The sequence below is a fragment of the Aquarana catesbeiana genome, linkage group LG11, assembly GCF_042186555.1.
Source record: "Aquarana catesbeiana isolate 2022-GZ linkage group LG11, ASM4218655v1, whole genome shotgun sequence".
Lineage (NCBI taxonomy): Eukaryota > Metazoa > Chordata > Amphibia > Anura > Ranidae > Aquarana > Aquarana catesbeiana.
Window position 1 is genome coordinate 259,594,694 of NC_133334.1, and position 21,010 is coordinate 259,615,703.

Genomic DNA, 21,010 nt, shown 5'->3' on the forward strand with positions numbered 1-21,010 from the left:
AAGAAAGATTGGGATGGGATGAGGGGGGGACAAGAAGGATGGAGCTGGGATGGGATGAGAAGGGACAAGAAGGATGGAGATGGGATGGGATGAGAGGGGGACAAGAAGGATGGAGCTTGGATGAGATGAGAGGGGGACAAGAAGGATGGAGCTGGGATGGGATGAGAGGGGGACAAGAAGGATGGAGCTGGGATGAGATGAGAGGGGGACAAGAAGGATGGAGCTGGGATGAGGGGGGGCAAGAAGGATGGAGCTAGGATGGGATGAGAGGCGGACAAGAAGGATGGAGCTGGGATGAGATGAGAGGGGGACAAGAAGGATGGAGCTGGGATGAGGGGGGGGCAAGAAGGATGAAGCTGGGATGGGATGAGAGGGGGACAAGAAGGATGGAGCTGGGATGAGAGGGGGACAAGAAGGATGGAGCTGGGATGGGATGAGAGGGGGACAAGAAGGATGGAGCTGGGATGGGATGAGAGGGGGACAAGAAGGATGGAGCTGGGATGAGATGAGAGGGGGACAAGAAGGATGGAGCTGGGATGAGGGGGGGGCAAGAAGGATGGAGCTGGGATGGGATGAGAGGGGGACAAGAAGGATGGAGCTGGGATGAGAGGGGGACAAGAAGGATGGAGCTGGGATGGGATGAGAGGGGGACAAGAAGGATGGAGCTGGGATGGGATGAGAGGGGGACAAGAAGGATGGAGCTGGGATGAGATGAGAGGGGGACAAGAAGGATGGAGCTGGGATGAGGGGGGGGGGGGCAAAAAGGATGGAGCTGGGATGGGATGAGAGGGGGACAAGAAGGATGGAGCTGGGATGAGAGGGGGACAAGAAGGATGGAGCTGGGATGGGATGAGAGGGACAAGAAGGATGGAGCTGGGATGGGATGAGAGGGGGACAAGAAGGATGGAGCTGGGATGAGGGGGGGACAAGAAGGATGGAGCTGGGATGAGGGGGGACAAGAAGGATGGAGCTGGGATGGGATGAGAGGGGGACAAGAAGGATGGAGCTGGGATGGGATGAGAGGGGGACAAGAAGGATGGAGCTGGGATGAGGGGGGACAAGAAGGATGGAGCTGGGATGAGGGGGGACAAGAAGGATGGAGCTGGGATGAGGGGGGACAAGAAGGATGGAGATGGGATGAGGGGGGACAAGAAGGATGGAGATGGGATGAGGGGGGGCAAGAAGGATGGAGCTGGGATGAGGAGGAGGACAAGAAGGATGGAGCTGGGATGGGGGGGGACAAGAAAGATGGAGCTGGGATGAGGGGGGACAAGAAAGATTGGGATGGGATGAGAGGGGGACAAGAAGGATGGAGCTGGGATGGGATGAGAAGGGACAAGAAGGATGGAGATGGGATGAGGGGGGGACAAGAAAGATGGAGCTGGGATGAGGGGGAGGACAAGAAGGATGGAGCTGGGATGGGATGACGGGGGGACAAGAAGGATGGAGCTGGGATGAGGGTGGACAAGAAGGATGGAGCTGGGATGAGGGGGGACAAGAAGGATGGAGCTGGGATGGAGGGGACAAGAAAGAAGAAGCTGGGATGAGGGGGGCAAGAAGGATGGAGATGGGATGAGGGGGAGGACAAGAAGGATGGGGATGGGATGAGGGGGGGGGACAAGAAGGATGGAGCTGGGATGAGGGGGACAAAAAGGGTGGAGCTGGGATGGGATGAGGAAGGGGGACAAGAAGGATGCAGCTGGGATGGGATCAAGGGAAGGATGGAGCCGGAATGCGATCGGGTGATGGATAGAGCCGGGATGGGATCGGGGGATGGTTGGAGTCAGGATGGGATCAGGATAGTATGTGGGATGGATTGAGCCAGGATGGGTTCGGGGGATGGATTGAGCCAGGATGAGATAAGGGGAATGGATAGAGTTGGGATGGGATCAGGGATGAATGGAGCCAGAATTGGATCGGGGTGGTGGATGGAGTCGGGATGGGATTAAGGGAATATATGGAGCCACCCCCTGCATTCCATATATTACATACTCCTGACCCCTACATTCTGTACATTACACACTCCTGTCCCCTGCATTCTGTACATTACACACTCCTGACCCCTGCATTCTGTACATTACACACTCCTGTCCCCTGCATTCTGTACATTACACACTCCTGACCCCTGCATTCTGTACATTACACACTCCTGTCCCCTGCATTCTGTACATTACACACTCCTGACCCCTGCATTCTGTACATTACACACTCCTGTCCCCTGCATTCTGTACATTACACACTCCTGTCCCCTGCATTCTGTACATTACAAACTCCTGTCCCCTGCATTCTGTACATCACACACTCCTGTCCCCTACATTCTTTACATTACACACTCTTGTACTATATATACACAATATTGTACATTATATACTTCTCATTTTCTCAACAGTTGCTGGTTGCTATGCAGTCCCTGACTATTTTAAGGACAAAGACAAAGCAATCAAAGCATATTTTATAGGTACAAGGAAACCTGTGTTCTTTTTAAGCACATCCCTTGAGCCCCTCCCTCTGCTAAGCACTTGGTCATGCCCGTATTTTACCGCGGCACACTGTGCGCGCTGCAGATCTTTTCCCTCCTCCAGTGTCCCTCATTCTGAAGTTCAAATGTTGGGAGGTATATGATGGGCATAAGTGGCAGCATTTGATGGGAACAGTGGCAGATGGGCACAGTTACAGCGTTTGATGGGCACAGTGGCAGATGGGCACAGTTGCAGCGATTGATGGGCAGAGTGGCAGATGGGCACAGTTGCACTGTTTGATGGCAGAACAATGTATATAGACAGTGCTATGCACTCCAAGCATCGCTTTATCTCCCCCTCCCACCAACTCTCCGCCTCTGACCGCCCGCTTGAGTCCATACATTTTCTCGATCATAAACATAAACTTTGCGCATGCGCGATTCGTGGCGTGTTAGAGGGGTGGGGTGGGTGGGGCTGGTGCTGATGTTCTAACCATCTGTCCGCCTGCTCGTAACCATAATGTTTCTGGACTGCGAATATCTCCCGCGCATGCGCGATTAAGGCCAGTGAAGTCGCACATGCGCAGTAAAGCCCCGCCGTCAGCTGTGCGAGTGACGGAGCCACACAGAAAGTGACGAAGTCGAGATTCTGCATGGGTCGCAGAAATTTTTACAACACCGGGGAGCCTTGCTGAGTTGCTGTTCTATCATGAAGATCTTGGGGAGCAGCAACGTAAGACCTCAACAGGTAAATGATGTCCCCCAACAATGTGTCTTCACTAAGGCTGAACTTTACCTCATTTTTCACACTTTAGATATTATAAAAGTTTTGCCCAAATTTTATAGATTTTTAACCACTTGCCTACCAGGCATTTTTACCCCCTTCCTGCCCAGGCCAATTTTCAGCTGTCATTGCTGTCACATTTTAAATGGAAATTGCGCAGTCATGCTACACTCTACCCATATGAGACTTTTATCATTTTTTTCACACAAATAGAGCTTTCTTTTGGTGGTATTTAATCACCACTGGGTTTCTTCGTCTTTTGCAAAATGAATAAAAGACCGAGAAAGATCTGAGAAAAAAAAAGTGTGGGGGAGAAAACGTGGTAGTTAAAGTGGAGTTCCACCCACTTTTACAACTCTTCAGCATCCCTCACTAAACTGCGCACTGTAAACTAATTGGATATTTTTTTTATCTTTTTTCTCAGTATCTACTGTATATCTGCTGTATTCATTTTTCACTTCCTCCTCCCTGGCCGTGGCCCATCGCAGCATTTCCTGTTTGCAATGCCTTCTGGGAAGGGGCAGCAACTTCCTCTGACACTGCCGTTGCTATGGAAACCTGACCTGAAACCTATTACACTGCTTGTGCTGCACTGAGCATGTGCGAGATCTGCAAGGATGAGATCCAGGAAGAAATACAGTCTGGCTTCAGGTTGCCCACACTTAAGATGGCCACGGCCTGCTGGAAGTTTATAAAATAACAAACTACTGCTATAAACTAACAAAACAGACCTTAGTTTACAGACTAACTTTACTAAAATACATTAAGATTGTGTATTATAGGGGTATTTTTATTTAAAAAGTATAATTTCGGCCGGAACACCACTTTAACCCCACAGGAAAAAAGGGAGACATAGCAGTAAAGCAATCCTAATATAGGCGTGCACCTGCTAAAGTCTAGCACAATATTGGGAATATGAAAATGGTAATAAAAACTAGTAAATAAATAATTAAATTTATCCCTTACGGGATAAATTTAATTATTTATTTACTAGTTTTTATTACCATTTTCTCAGATGACCAAGGGGCAAGGGACCTTTTGAACCCACGGTGATATTCCTCAGTGGTAGGACGCCCTTTGTGTTCAGTCCTGGTGGTGGTCCTGTGTGTCCCCAAATGTGCTAAATTAGGTTTTTTGCATGTTTAATGTATACGACCATAAAATTTCTCTGTAACAGTTATGTCCGCTTACTCTGGAATTTTTTGTAAAAATTTTTTTTGGTAAAATATTTTCACCATCAGCCCTTGAAGAAGAGGTCTAACTACTTACAACCTTGAAACGCATCGGGCTTTCTGTCCCAGTCCATTGCTTGGACAGCTGTGTGTGGTGCCTTTTTAGTATTGTTGTATCAGATCTATATACACATCTTGTTTGCTAACATCCGACTCTACCTGCATCCATCTCTTTTATTATTGTCATGTTTTAACTTTTTGTAATAAATTTATATTTTTGAATTAATTACTGCTTGAAGACTCCTGCCTTTTAAATTCCCACGAGAGGAAAACATCTTTGCTTTTTGCAAAAACGCATTAAGAACACGCGTGCAGAAACGCATCCAGAACAGATCTGTAGTGCGTTTTTGTGGCACGAACACGCCCTAAGTTACTGATATACCGTATTTATCGGCATATAACACGCACCCCAAGTTTACGAGGGAATTTTAAGGAAAAAAACTTACATTTAAATGCCCATCAATGCAGCCTTATCAGTGTCCATCTACAGCCTTGTCAGTGTCATTGCAGCCTTGTCATTGCATCCTTGTCAGTGTCATTGCAGCCTTGTCAATGTAACCTTGTCAGTGTAGCCATGTTATTGCAGCCTTGTCATTGCATCCTTGTCAGTGTCATTGCAGCCTTGTCAGTGTCATTGCAGCCTTGTCAGTGTAGCCTTGTCAATGTAGCCTTGTCAGTGTAACCTTGTCATTACAGCCTTGTCAGTGTAGCCTTGTCAGTGTAGCCATGTCATTGCAGCCTTGTCATTGCATCCCATAGCTGCCAACTGTCCCGGATTTCCCGGGACATTCCCGGGACTTGGACTTCATTCCCGGATTTGTGGTGTCCTGGGAAATGTCCCGAATTTGAATCCGCCGCCGCCGCCGCCGCTAGATTTTGTTGAAGTTCAGGAAGACGGCTGGGGGGGGCTAGACGAAGCTTCTGCGTCGCCGCCCACCCCCTGCCCCGCTCCGCCTCGGCCCGCCCCGCTCCGCCTCGCCCCGCTCCGCCTCGGCCCGCCCCGCCCCGCTCCGCCTTGGCCCGCCTACCCCCCGCCCCGCTGCCAGTCTGATATGGAAAGGGGCGGGGGTTCTAGGTGGGGGGGGAGCGCGCGCACCGCTGTGGGACACCTGAGGTGAGTGGGGGGGGGCACTGGGGACACCTGATGTGAGGGGGGGGCACTGGGGACACCTGATGTGAGTGGGGGGGGGCACTGGGGACACCTGATGTGAGGGGGGGGGCACTGGGGACACCTGATGTGAGTGGGGGGGGCACTGGGGACACCTGATGTGAGTGGGGGGGCACTGGGGACTCCTGATGTGAGTGGGGGGGCACTGGGGACACCTGATGTGAGGGGGGGGCACTGGGGACACCTGATGTGAGGGGGGGGCACTGGGAACACCTGATGTGAGGGGGGGGCACTGGGGACACCTGATGTGAGGGGGGGGGCACTGGGGACACCTGATGTGAGGGGGGGGGCAATGGGGACTCCTAATGTGAGGGGGAGCTCCGCCGGGGACACCTGATGTGAGGGGGGGCTCCGCCGGGGACTCCTGATGTGAGGGGGGGGCTCCGCCGGGGACTCCTGGTATGAGGGGGAGCTCCGCCGGGGACTCCTGGTGTGAGGGGGGGCTCCGCCGGGGACTCCTGGTGTGAGGGGGGGCTCCGCTGGGGACATCTGATGCAAGGACGGACTCTGCTCGGACATCTGAAGCAAGGACGGACTCTGCTCGGACATCTGAAGCAAGGACGGACGGCTGGTGGCAGGCGACGTGGCTGGTGACACGCTCAGGGATCCCACTGACTCTGCATTATGGTGAGTTGAATGATTTCATTTTATATTACAATGTAATAATAGAAATAATGCGCTTCAATCATCCTGACACCATAACAATCATGGTGCCGGATTGATTGAAGTGCTAACACCAGGTGTTTGGAGTATCTTTATCTGCTGATTGTTAAACTTTCTAGAATACACATATTTCTATTGTGTAGGATCTGGGGCTGCGGTCCCGTCATTTCCCTCTCTCTCCCCCTCTCTCCCCCTCTCTCCCCCTCTCCATCCCTCATTCATTTCAGACTCTAACCACACCCTCTAGAGCCACGCCCATTTAAGCCATGCCCACAATTTCGCGTAAACCACGCCCATTTTTCGCCGCGGCGCGCCGCACTTTTCTATTTTTCCTAGGCCACACCTGCTGACGAATGCCCCGCCCCCTAATTATTGGACAGCTCCGCCTACAGCCACAAAAGTGTCCCACATTTTTTTTTTTACAATGTTGGCAACTATGGCATCCTTGTCAGTGTCATTGCAGCCTTGTCAGTGTCATTGCAGCCTTGTCATTGCAGCCTTGTCAGTGTCATTGCAGCCTTGTCAGTGTAGTCTTGTCAGTGTAACCTTGTCAGTGTAGCCATGTCATTGCAGCCTTGTCATTGCATCCTTGTCAGTGTCATTGCAGCCTTGTCATTGCAGCCTTGTCAGTGTAGCCATGTCATTGCAGCCTTGTCATTGCATCCTTGTCAGTGTCATTGCAGCCTTGTCAGTGTCATTGCAGCCTTGTCATTGCATCCTTGTCAGTGTCATTGCATCCTTGTCAGTGTCATTGCAGCCTTGTCAGTGTCATTGCAGCCTTGTCAGTGTAGCCTTGTCAATGTAGCCTTGTCAGTGTAACCTTGTCATTGCAGCCTTGTCATTGCAGCCTTGTCAGTGTCATTGCAGCCTTGTCATTGCATCCTTGTCAGTGTCATTGCAGCCTTGTCAGTGTCATTGCAGCCTTGTCAGTGTAGCCTTGTTATTGCAGCCTTGTCAGTGTCATTGCAGCCTTGTCAGTGTAGCCTTGTCAGTGTAACCTTGTAATTGCAGCCTTGTCAGTGTAGCCTTGTCATTGCAGCCTTGTCATTGCATCCTTGTCAGTGTCATTGCAGCCTTGTCAGTGTCATTGCAGCCTTGTCAGTGTAGCCTTGTTATTGCAGCCTTGTCAGTGTCATTGCAGCCTTGTCAGTGTCATTGCAGCCTTGTCAGTGTAGCCTTGTTATTGCAGCCTTATTAGTGTCATTGCAGCCTTGTCAGTGTTGTCTTGTCAGTGTAACCTTGTCAGTGTAGCCATGTCATTGCAGCCTTGTCATTGCATCCTTGTCAGTGTCATTGCAGCCTTGTCATTGCAGCCTTGTCAGTGTCATTGCAGTCTTGTCATTGCAGCCTTGTCAGTGTCATTGCAGCCTTGTCAGTGTAGCCTTGTTATTGCAGCCTTGTCAGTGTCATTGCAGCCTTGTCATTGCAGCCTTGTCAGTGTCATTGCAGCCTTGTCAGTGTAGTCTTGTCAGTGTAACCTTGTCAGTGTAGCCATGTCATTGCAGCCTTGTCATTGCATCCTTGTCAGTGTCATTGCAGCCTTGTCAGTGTAGCCTTGTCAATGTAGCCTTGTCAGTGTAACCTTGTCAGTGTAGCCATGTCATTGCAGCCTTGTCATTGCATCCTTGTCAGTGTCATTGCAGCCTTGTCAATGTAGCCTTGTCAGTGTAACCTTGTCAGTGTAGCCATGTCATTGCATCCTTGTCAGTGTCATTGCAGCCTTGTCAGTGTCATTGCAGCCTTGTCAGTGTCATTGCAGCCTTGTCAGTGTAGCCTTGTTATTGCAGCCTTGTCAGTGTCATTTCAGCCTTGTCAGTGTTATTGCAGCCTTGTCAGTGTAGCCTTGTCATTGCAGCCTTGTCAGTGTCATTGCAGCCTTATCAGTGTAGCCTTGTCATTGCAGCCTTGTCAGTGTCATTGCAGCCTTGTCAGTGTAGCCTTGTTATTGCAGCCTTGTCAGTGTCATTGCAGCCTTGTCAGTGTAACCTTGTCATTGCAGCCTTGTCATTGCAGCCTTGTCAGTGTCATTGCAGCCTTGTCAGTGTCATTGCAGCCTTGTCAGTGTAGTCTTGTCAGTGTAACCTTGTCAGTGTAGCCATGTCATTGCAGCCTTGTCATTGCATCCTTGTCAGTGTCATTGCAGCCTTGTCATTGCAGCCTTGTCAGTGTCATTGCAGTCTTGTCATTGCAGCCTTGTCAGTGTAGCCTTGTTATTGCAGCCTTGTCAGTGTCATTGCAGCCTTGTCATTGCAGCCTTGTCAGTGTCATTGCAGCCTTGTCAGTGTAGTCTTGTCAGTGTAACCTTGTCAGTGTAGCCATGTTATTGCAGCCTTGTCATTGCATCCTTGTCAGTGTCATTGCAGCCTTGTCATTGCAGCCTTGTCAGTGTCATTGCAGCCTTGTCATTGCATCCTTGTCAGTGTCATTGCAGCCTTGTCAGTGTCATTGCAGCCTTGTCAGTGTCATTGCAGCCTTGTCAGTGTAGCCTTGTCAATGTAGCCTTGTCAGTGTAACCTTGTCATTGCAGCCTTGTCAGTGTAGCCTTGTCAGTGTAGCCATGTCATTGCAGCCTTGTCAGTGTCATTGCAGCCTTGTCGGTGTCATTGCAGCCTTGTCAGTGTAGTCTTGTCAGTGTAACCATGTCATTGCAGCCTTGTCATTGCAGCCTTGTCAGTGTCATTGCAGCCTTGTCATTGCATCCTTGTCAGTGTCATTGCAGCCTTGTCAGTGTCATTGCAGCCTTGTCAGTGTAGCCTTGTTATTGCAGCCTTGTCAGTGTCATTTCAGCCTTGTCAGTGTTATTGCAGCCTTGTCAGTGTAGCCTTGTCATTGCAGCCTTGTCAGTGTCATTGCAGCCTTATCAGTGTAGCCTTGTTATTGCAGCCTTGTCAGTGTCATTTCAGCCTTGTCAGTGTCATTGCAGCCTTGTCAGTGTAGTCTTGTCAGTGTAACCTTGTCATTGCAGCCTTGTCAGTGTAGCCTTGTCATTGCAGCCTTGTCATTGCAGCCTTGTCATTGCAGCCTTGTCAGTGTCATTGCAGCCTTGTCAGTGTCATTGCAGCCTTGTCAGTGTCATTGCAGCCTTGTCAGTGTAGCCTTGTCATTGCAGCCTTGTCAGTGTCATTGCAGCCTTGTCAGTGTCATTGCAGCCTTGTCAGTGTAGCCTTGTCATTGCAGCCTTGTCAGTGTCATTGCAGCCTTGTCAGTGTCATTGCAGCCTTGTCAGTGTAGTCTTGTCATTGCAGCCTTGCTCCAGTGTCATTGCAGCATTGTTATTGCAGCCTTCCAGTTTAAAAATGGCGCAGCCAAGATACAGAGCCGGATGTCCTGTGTATCTTGGCGGCGCTCGGGGGCTCTCGGCTACTCTCGCAGTCCCGCCCTATGATGGACATAACAGAGGTCCAATGGCGGGACTGGGCATGACTGTGAACGGAGCCGAGAGGAGCCGAGTGCCGCGAGATACACATAGCCGAGTGTCCTCGGCTAGGCTCGGCTCCACTCACAGTCACGCCCAGTCCCTGTGTTATGTCCATCATAGGGGCAGGACTGGGCGTGACTGTGAGCCGTGCCGAGCCTAGCCGAGTACACTCGGTTATGTGTATCTCGGCGGCTCGCTCCTCCGCTCACAATCAGCGGGGGATCGGCGTATAACACGCACCCACGATTTTCCCCTGATCTTGTCAGTGTCATTGCAGCCTTGTCAGTGTCATTGCAGCCTTGTCAGTGTAGCCATGTCATTGCAGCCTTGTCAGTGTAGCCTTGTCAGTGTAGCCTTGTCATTGCAGCCTTGTCAGTGTAACCTTGTCATTGCAGCCTTGTCAGTGTAGCCTTGTCAGTGTAGCCTTGTCAGTGTAGCCTTGTCAGTGTAGCCTTGTCATTGCAGCCTTGTCAGTGTAGCCTTGTCAGTGTAGCCTTGTCATTGCATCCTTGTCAGTGTCATTGCAGCCTTGTCTGTGTCATTGCAGCCTTGTCAGTGTAGTCTTGTCAGTGTAACCATGTCATTGCAGCCTTGTCATTGCAGCCTTGTCAGTGTCATTGCAGCCTTGTCAGTGTCATTGCAGCCTTGTCAGTGTAGCCTTGTTATTGCAGCCTTGTCAGTGTCATTGCAGCCTTGTCAGTGTCATTTCAGCCTTGTCAGTGTTATTGCAGCCTTGTCAGTGTAGCCTTGTCATTGCAGCCTTGTCAGTGTCATTGCAGCCTTGTCAGTGTAGCCTTGTTATTGCAGCCTTGTCAGTGTCATTGCAGCCTTGTCAGTGTCATTGCAGCCTTGTCAGTGTAGCCTTGTCAATGTAGCCTTGTCAGTGTAACCTTGTCATTGCAGCCTTGTCAGTGTAGCCTTGTCAGTGTAGCCATGTCATTGCAGCCTTGTCAGTGTCATTGCAGCCTTGTCGGTGTCATTGCAGCCTTGTCAGTGTAGTCTTGTCGGTGTAACCATGTCATTGCAGCCTTGTCATTGCAGCCTTGTCAGTGTCATTGCAGCCTTGTCATTGCATCCTTGTCAGTGTCATTGCAGCCTTGTCAGTGTAGCCTTGTTATTGCAGCCTTGTCAGTGTCATTTCAGCCTTGTCAGTGTTATTGCAGCCTTGTCAGTGTAGCCTTGTTATTGCAGCCTTGTCAGTGTCATTGCAGCCTTGTCAGTGTAGCCTTGTCAGTGTAACCTTGTCATTGCAGCCTTGTCAGTGTAGCCTTGTCATTGCAGCCTTGTCATTGCAGCCTTGTCATTGCAGCCTTGTCAGTGTCATTGCAGCCTTGTCAGTGTCATTGCAGCCTTGTCAGTGTAGTCTTGTCAGTGTAACCTTGTCAGTGTAGCCATGTCATTGCAGCCTTGTCATTGCATCCTTGTCAGTGTCATTGCAGCCTTGTCATTGCAGCCTTGTCAGTGTCATTGCAGTCTTGTCATTGCAGCCTTGTCAGTGTCATTGCAGCCTTGTCAGTGTCATTGCAGCCTTGTCAGTGTAGCCTTGTTATTGCAGCCTTGTCAGTGTCATTGCAGCCTTGTCAGTGTCATTGCAGCCTTGTCAGTGTAGCCTTGTTATTGCAGCCTTATCAGTGTCATTGCAGCCTTGTCAGTGTAGTCTTGTCATTGCAGCCTTGCTCCAGTGTCATTGCAGCATTGTTATTGCAGCCTTCCAGTTTAAAAATGGCGCAGCCAAGATACAGAGCCGGATGTCCTGTGTATCTTGGCGGCGCTCGGGGGCTCTCGGCTACTCTCGCAGTCCCGCCCTATGATGGACATAACAGAGGTCCAATGGCGGGACTGGGCATGACTGTGAACGGAGCCGAGAGGAGCCGAGTGCCGCGAGATACACATAGCCGAGTGTCCTCGGCTAGGCTCGGCTCCACTCACAGTCACGCCCAGTCCCTGTGTTATGTCCATCATAGGGGCAGGACTGGGCGTGACTGTGAGCCGTGCCGAGCCTAGCCGAGTACACTCGGTTATGTGTATCTCGGCGGCTCGCTCCTCCGCTCACAATCAGCGGGGGATCGGCGTATAACACGCACCCACGATTTTCCCCTGATCTTGTCAGTGTCATTGCAGCCTTGTCAGTGTCATTGCAGCCTTGTCAGTGTAGCCTAGTCAGTGTAGCCTTGTCATTGCAGCCTTGTCAGTGTAGCCTTGTCAGTGTAGCCTTGTCATTGCAGCCTTGTCAGTGTAGCCTTGTCAGTGTAGCCTTGTCATTGCATCCTTGTCAGTGTCATTGCAGCCTTGTCTGTGTCATTGCAGCCTTGTCAGTGTAGTCTTGTCAGTGTAACCATGTCATTGCAGCTTTGTCATTGCAGCCTTGTCAGTGTCATTGCAGCCTTGTCAGTGTAGCCTTGTTATTGCAGCCTTGTCAGTGTCATTTCAGCCTTGTCAGTGTCATTGCAGCCTTGTCAGTGTAGCCTTGTTATTGCAGCCTTGTCAGTGTCATTGCAGCCTTGTCAGTGTAGCCTTGTTATTGCAGCCTTGTCAGTGTCATTGCAGCCTTGTCAGTGTAGCCTTGTCAATGTAGCCTTGTCAGTGTAACCTTGTCATTGCAGCCTTGTCAGTGTAGCCTTGTCAGTGTAGCCTTGTCATTGCAGCCTTGTCATTGCAGCCTTGTCAGTGTCATTGCAGCCTTGTCAGTGTCATTGCAGCCTTGTCAGTGTCATTGCAGCCTTGTCAGTGTAGTCTTGTCAGTGTAACCTTGTCAGTGTAGCCATGTCATTGCAGCCTTGTCATTGCATCCTTGTCAGTGTCATTGCAGCCTTGTCATTGCAGCCTTGTCAGTGTCATTGCAGCCTTGTCATTGCAGCCTCGTCAGTGTCATTGCAGCCTTTTCAGTGTCATTGCAGCCTTGTCAGTGTAGCCTTGTTATTGTAGCCTTGTCAGTGTCATTGCAGCCTTGTCAGTGTTATTGCAGCCTTGTCAGTGTAGCCTTGTTATTGCAGCCTTATCAGTGTCATTGCAGCCTTGTCAGTGTAGTCTTGTCATTAAAGCCTTGCTCCAGTGTCATTGCAGCATTGTTATTGCAGCCTTCCAGTTTAAAAATGGCGCAGCCAAGATACAGAGCCGGATGTCCTGTGTATCTTGGCGGCGCTCGGGGGCTCTCGGCTACTCTCGCAGTCCCGCCCTATGATGGACATAACAGAGGTCCAATGGCGGGACTGGGCATGACTGTGAATGGAGCCGAGAGGAGCCGAGTGCCGCCGAGATACACATAGCCGAGTGTCCTCGGCTAGGCTCGGCTCCACTCACAGTCACGCCCAGTCCCTGTGTTATGTCCATCATAGGGGCGGGACTGGGCGTGACTGTGAGCCGAGCCGAGCCACTCGGTTATGTGTATCTCGGCGGCTCGCTCCTCCGCTCACAATCAGCGGGGGATCGGCGTATAACACGCACCCACGATTTTCCCCTGATTTTAAGGAGAAAAAAGTGCGTGTTATACGCCAATAAATATGGGTATATCACTTTATATCAATATATATATATATATATATATATATATATATATATATATATATATATATATCACTTTAATATACTAGGAGTGGGTTTTATTAGCTCCCCTGTTGCTGGCAAGTCCAGGTTCTGGGTATCCTGTAGTGCCCCCCCCCCCATGTAATCCTCCATAGCTAGTTATAAATAGCGCAGTTTGTCATTTTGTTGTGTTTTTTGTTTCCCCTCGGATTCAAACATATCCCGGCTGATTCTCCAACATCACAATCAGAAAGGGAAGAAAAGACACAATGCAACAGTTGTGAGTAGTGCGAGCGCGCCGCCCTCGCAGGATAATTCCGTAGGCGCCATGCACACATAACATTGCACAATGAGAACGCGCAGTCGGAGATGTGACGAGCTCGCCGGCGAGTGACCCGGCGTACAGAGAACGTTTCTGTTGTCTTTTGCCATCTGCTGTTCTCATCATTAAATCTGAACACCCATCTGCTGCGCAATCTCATCTCCCTGCCGCCTCTGAATTCCCAGCGAACGGCGTCACTCGCTATAATGCGCTCGCTTCATCTCTGCTGTAATTATTATAAACAGGGCGCGGCTGCCACCATCTTCACATGCGGCGCATTACGAATGATCTCTTAGCACTAGAATCCTCAACTACATTAACCTCTTCAGCTCTGGAAGGTTTTAACCCCCCCTTCATAACCAGGCCATTTTTTGCGATACAGCACTGCGTTATTTTAACTGACAATTGCACGGTCGTGCGACGCTGTACCCAAGCAAAATTGATGTCCTTTTTTCCCACAAATAGAAATTTCTTTTGGTGGTATTTGATCACCTCTGCGGTTTTTTATTTTTTGCACTATAAACAAAACAAAAAAACACTATTTTTTTACTTTCTGCTATAAAACACATCCAATAAAAAAAAGTAAAAAATCTAATTTCTTCATCAGTTTAGGCCAATATGTATTCTGCTACATATTTTTGGTAATACAAATCCCAATAAATGTGTAGTGATTGGTTTGCGTAAAAGTTATAATGTCTACAAACTATGGGATATGTTTATGCAATTTTTATTGATTGATTTATTGATTTTATTTTTCTTTTTAGTAATGGTGGCAATCAGCAACTTATACCGCTATAAGTCGCTGATCGCCACCATTACTAAAAAGAAAAATCAATAAAACAATCAATAAAAATTCCATAAATCTATCCCATAGTTTGTAGGCGTTATAACTTTTGCGCAAACCGATCAATACACATTTATTGAGATTTGTATTACCAAAAATATGTAGCAGAATACATATTGGCTTAAACTGATGAAGAAATTAGATTTTTTTTACATATTCTTATAATGACTGCGATGTTGGGGCAGACAAATCAGACACTAATTGACACTTTTTTGGGGACCTGTGACACCAATACAGTGATCTATTCTAAACAATATGCACTGTCACTGTACTAATTACACTGGCAGGGAAGGGGTTAACATCAGGGGGCGATCAAAGGGTTACATTTGTTCCTAGGGAGTGCTTGCTAACTGTGTGGGGGAGGGGTTTGTACTGTAAGAAGACGGAGATCCGTGTTCCTGCTTAGCAGAAACACAGGATCTCTGTCTTCTCCTGTCACACAACAGCGATCTGCCTGGTTTATATAGGCAAACTGCCATTCTGTCCGCCTTGGGAACAACGGAGACCAGGTCCAATCACAGCGGGAACGGGTCGCCGGCGGCGAGCGTGCGCGCCCCAGGAAGGGGTGTTGCTGAACACAGCTATAATATATATGTATATATAGTAGCTGGGCTGCCCACCCTAAGCTGATCTACTAATGGGAGGGTTGGAAGGGGGGAGGATGGGGGTGAGCTGGACACAGCTATTATATATATATATTTAGTAGCTGAGCTGCCCAACCTGACCTGGTCTTCTAAATGGTGGGGGGGGGGGAATGGGGGTGCAGCTGGACATATCTATTTTAGATATAATATACACATAGTAACTGAGCTGGTCTGATAACGGGGTGCTGCTGGACACAGCTATATATATATGTACAGTAGCTGCACCGCCAACCCTGAGCTGGTCTGATAAGGGGGGGGAGGGGTGACACCATGATTTTACGCACCAGGTGACACCAAACCTAGTGACGCCACTGGGCTTGTCTCAGCTCAGTGAATGCAAACAAGAAGAAGGATCATTTTAGTTGCCACACATCCAACAAAATCTATAGGTAGCGATGGTCAGAGCAGCCTCAGACCAGACTCCATCCAGGCCATGCCCCCCCCCCAACTCGTTTCGCCTGCCCGCGGGGATGTGTCATAGAGGTCCTCCAAGGCTGAGTCCAGTGGACAGGACGAAACATGTCAGGGTGGGCAAGGCCTGGATGGAGTCTGAGCTGAGGCAGTTGTTACCATCACTACCTATGGGTTTTGTTGGATGTGTAGGAATGATCCTTCTCCTTGTTTGCATATTTCAGAGGAAATTGAGATATTCACGCATTTATTTCCTTGGTGAGTCAGTCTATTTCTTGGCCTATTCGTCTTTGTTTCGGCCCCCCATCTTTTTTCTTGCGCAGTTAGCACTTCAAGAGCACTTCATTGAGGGTCACAGATCATTCCCATCTATTCTGATTTTCATGGCAGTTTCCGTTGGCTTTCGTTCTTTATTTTTCGACCTTAGTATCCTCCTTTTACCTTTATAATCCTCTTGGTACTACCAGCTCCTCCTGAGCCCTCAGGAGTGGAATGGCCCACAGAGTAAAGAGTAATGACCTTCTTCTATTTGCTTGGTGTCCATCCTCTGAGGAAAAGGCTTCTACAACAGCGGCCTGCTATGCAGTGTATTGAAACATCTCCTTTTAGCAGGCCTACATTTACAGCCATGTCTCCTCCTTCTTTCTACGGCTCCCCTCTGAGGATTCAGTCACACAAATCTTCCCAAATTCAGGCTTTGCTGTGCTGCCTGCCTCTTTAGATAACCCATAATGCTCTGGGAATTTATTTTCTTGTCATCTGTTTGATGTCTATTGACAACAGAAAAATTGTATATGTATAATATCGATACAATGCATTAAGACTGTCTTTACAAGAATGACAACTACCCAAGTTTTTTTTTTCAAATATGAGCTTTATTCAACTGTAACGGAGGGAGAGGTCCCAATATAACAGACATTTAGACAATACAGTACATATTACATAAACCACAAACATTGTGAAAAAGTATAGGTAATTGTGATATACCGAACCTTAAAATACACAGGAGAAGGTAGTAAATAACCTATGGAGTAATATATAACATTTATTCCATGTGCGTCCCGACGTCAATGGGCCTCTACCCTGCCTTTTCCCTTTTTTCCATAAAAAAAGAACTGTTTAGAGAAACAAAAGGGATGAAAAGGAGGTCTAGAAAAGTAAAGTGGGAGAAAGAAAGGGAGGAAAAGAGGCGGAGGGGGGGTATGCCAGAGCGAGGGTAGGCCTAAAGAAACAATCTATGTTCCGGAATATTGGCATAATAAGCTATGAACCCAGGAGAGAGACTCCTTCTTCTGAGTAAATAACAATATTCCAGATCGTCCAGGTGTCTGAGTATTTCTCACGTTTATGTTGCGCTGTGAGGACGAGGTCTTCGATTTTGTTCAGTTCTTCCACCTTGCGGAGCCATTCCGCAATGGTTGGTGGGCACTGTTGCTTCCAATGAAGTGGTATACATGCCTTGGCGGCATTCAGTAAGTGACGTATCAGAGATTTTTTATATCTTTTAATCGGGATTGTTGAGAGGTGCAGGAGGAAGAACGCCACATCGTCAGGGATCACATAATCAGTACATTTCTGAGTGATGCGACGAACCTCCTTCCAGAAATTCTGTAGGTTAGGACCAAAAGATGTGAAGCATTGAACCCTCTCCCTCCCCACATCGCCAGCATCGATCTGAGGTGGCCGGAAAACATTTATGTAATCTGGAGGGGGTGAGGTACTATCTTTTTAGAATTTTATAGTTCGTCTCCTGTATTTTGGTGCACAGTTGATGATCTTTTGTTTTTCTATCTCCGAAAAAATGCGGTTAAGGTCCCTTTCCCATCTAACTAGACAGGGTAGATGTGGTTGTGTAGAGGGCGTGTTGAGTAGCATGTACATTTTGGAGAGAGTCTTCACTAATGGTTCATTCATTACCTGTGCAGTACTCTTCAAAGGTTGTCGGGAGAAGTCTTGAGGGTTAGGGATTAAATGTAAGAAGTGATGCACTTTCACCGCTTTCCAAAAAGGAAGTTGGTACATGCCTGTCGCGTTCGTTAATTCTGGTAGCGTCGGCCAACGTCCATCCGTCACAAATTTGGCAGTATGGTCAAAGCCCGATCTTCGCAGGGAGTCAAATTCAATGGAATGGATGCCCGGCGCAAAATTTGGGTTTCCCAGGATCGGATATAAAGGAGAGTTGCTCGAGGTAAGGGAGTATTGAATAGACACCTGACTACTGTATCGTAATGTGGTACCCAATAGGGGGTGTGTTTTCAATCCCGAGGGGAGGAGGTCATAACACCAGAATGCACTTTTCAATGGTATGTCAGTTTGAGCTTGTTCTATCCGAACCCAGAGCTTAGTCCTCGCGTTGCGTCTCCAGTCAAGAATACGACCTAACTGGGTAGCCAGGAAGTATTGTCTGATATCTGGGAGCGCTAGGCCTCCATATTGTTTGGGAAGTGAAAGCATTGTCCTACGTATGCAAGGTTTTTTGTTGGCCCAGATAAATCGGGTAAATAGAGCATGTACTTGTTTAAAGAATGAGTGCGATATGTGGACTGGGAGAGCTTGAAGCAGATATATAAATTTAGGTAAAATGCAAATTTTTATGAGGTTACATCTGCCGAACCAGGAATGTAGACCTCTGTTCCAATTCTCTAAAAGGGAGCGAGCTTTAGTCAGAATGGGGGGGAAGTTCAATTCATATGTGCGTTTGATATCAATTGGAATATTCATACCTAAGTATTTTGGAGCCACTGACGTCCATTTAAAACGGAAGCTGGCTTGCATAGATTGCATGGCAAGGGGGGCGATTGCAATGCCCATAGCGGCCGATTTGGTGAAGTTGATTTTTAAATTTGAAAGAGCACCATATGTGTCAAATTCTTTAAGGAGGTTTGGTAGAGAAATCGTGGGGTTAGATAGTGAAAAGAGTAGGTCATCTGCATATGCTGAGATTTTGCATTGGGTATCTCCCATGGGGAGCCCTTGAATGTCTGGATGTTGTCTTATTTTACATAAAAATGGCTCTAGGGAAAGTGCGAAGAGAAGGGGTGACAGAGGACACCCCTTTCTCGTTCCATTTGTGATAGGGAAAGGGGACGAGAGTATCCCGTTCGCCTTCACTTGCGCCGTGGGATTCGAGTATATCTTGTTTATCCATCTAATCATCCTGTCTCCTATGCCTATATGGCGAAGTACTGTAAACATGAAGTTCCAATTGACTCTATCAAACGCTTTTTCAACGTCTGTGCTTAAAAATACACATGGGGAGCCATTAGCGTTCGCCGTATAGAGGAGATTTAATACTTTTATAGTGTTATCTCAAGCCTCTCTGGTGGGTATAAAGCCCACCTGATCTAAGTGGATTAATGACTGGAGATGTTGGGACAAACGGGTTGCTAGAATTTTGGAAAACAATTTTAAGTCAATGTTCAGCAAGGATATGGGTCTGTAGCTCCCACATGAAGTCGGGTCTTTACCTTCTTTGGGGATAAGCGATATGTGGGCCTTTAGCATGTCTCTGGAAAAAGTTGCCTCAGCTCCAACTTTATTAAAAAATGCTACCATACGTGGGCCCAAAAGGGGAAGGAAAGTTTTGTAATATTGGGTGGTGTACCCATCCGGTCCCGGGGCTTTTCCTGGTTTCATGGCGCCGATGGCGTTTTGGAGTTCTTCTAGAGTGATTGGTGAATCTAGCTCCTCACTTATTTCGGTGGCGAGAGAGGGAATTTGAGAAGATTGTACGTAATCGTCCATAACAGTTTGGGAGGCTGGGTTGTGTGGTATATTATATAGTTTGTCATAGAAGTCTCTAAACACATTTGATATCTGTTCTGGCAGTGTAACTTTTTGGGAATCCGGCCCTACTATGTGTGGGATGTAGGCTGCTTGTTTCTGTTCCCGAACTGCTCTGGCTAGAATCTTCCCACATTTGTCGCCGGACTCGTAAGTGGTTTGTCGGCAGCATTGCAACGCTGCTTTGGTCTTATAATGTAGTAAGTCTGTAATTTGCGTAACGTCCCAAGTTCTATCGCTGAGGTCTGGGATGGGACATGTTTATGGCATGCTTCCACAATAGACAGGGCATCGAGGAGCTTTGTCAACTGTTCATTTCTTTCCCTCTTTATGCGCGCTCCATGTTTAATCAGCAGGCCCCTAAGGACTGCTTTATGGGCCTCCCACAAAACACGGGGGTCACATTCCTGTTGATCGTAAGTATGAGGTCAATATTTGTGTCGCGTCAGCTAAAACTTCGGGAATCTGGAGGAGACTCGTTCAGTCGCCAGACCCTTGACCTAGACGCGGATGTCCCGTGAGAGTGTATGTGAGGGTGATAGGAGCATGGTCTGACCATGTGATGAGGCCTATGGATGAGTCTACCACCGAGTGTAGTTGATTATGGGGTATCAAAAAGTAGTCTATTCTGGAGTAGAGTTTGTGGGTTTGTGAATAGATAGTATAGTCACGCTCTCCCGAGTGTTGGAGTCGCCACACGTCAACCAATTGCGCTTTATGTAGGGAGTTAGCTATGCACTTTCTATGTGTCGGAGGTACTGAGGAGTGTCCAGAGGACGTATCCGAGAATGGGATAAGGGGGATATTAAAGTCCCCACCTAGGATCAGCTGGCCAGCCGTAAACTCCCCCAGTTTGTCTAAAATGCTTGTGATAAAGGTGTCCTGATGTTCATTAGGGGCGTAAATCGACGCCAATGTGAGTGGGGTGTCGCCGACTAGCCCTCTTAAGAACACGAAACGTCCTTCCGGGTCTTTGAGCGCTGCTTGGCACTGCCATGGAAGTCTACTCGAAATTAATATAGATACTCCCTTAGTTTTGGCTGCGGGGTTCGTTGAGTGATATGCCACCGGGAAGAATCTATTTTTAAGCAACGGGAACTTATCGTGCTTAAAATGGGTTTCCTGGATAAAGGCAACATCTGCCCGGGAGTTCCGGAGGTCAGTTAAGAGCATCCGTCTCTTTTCTGGTATATTTAAGCCCTTCACGTTGAGCGAGACTACTTTTATGGAATCCATCGCCCTGGCTGCCAACGGGGTAGGGAAGGGAAAAAAGTAGGGAGTGGAAGAGGGGAGTAGAAAGAAGAAGTAGATACTGAGGAAGATTAGAAAGAGAAGGTCCACCCAGAAGGGGAGAGAGAGTGAGTCTCGTCCCCTATGTGAGGATGGTAGTACAGAACAGGTCACAACTCAAAGACCTGAATCTACTAAGGTAACAAGTAATGACTTGAATATACACGTCACCACCCAAAAGAGCCCTGGGGATGCGTGTGGGCCTAGTTGGGGGAGGAGTTAGATCGTGACTGGAAGAGAAAGGTCCCGACTCTCCCACCCACCCAAGTAGGAACTTGGAAGTAATTATAGAAGCAAAATGAATATAAAATGAACAGTGATGACATAGAACATAAAACATTAAATCAAGAACTATCACTGAGGGATCCCAAATACAAGTAAAGGAAACCATTAACATTTTCCCAGCCAATCTGTAACACCCTGTAACTTACTCTCCCACTACTACTCCTGTCCTCAATACATCTCCGTGCC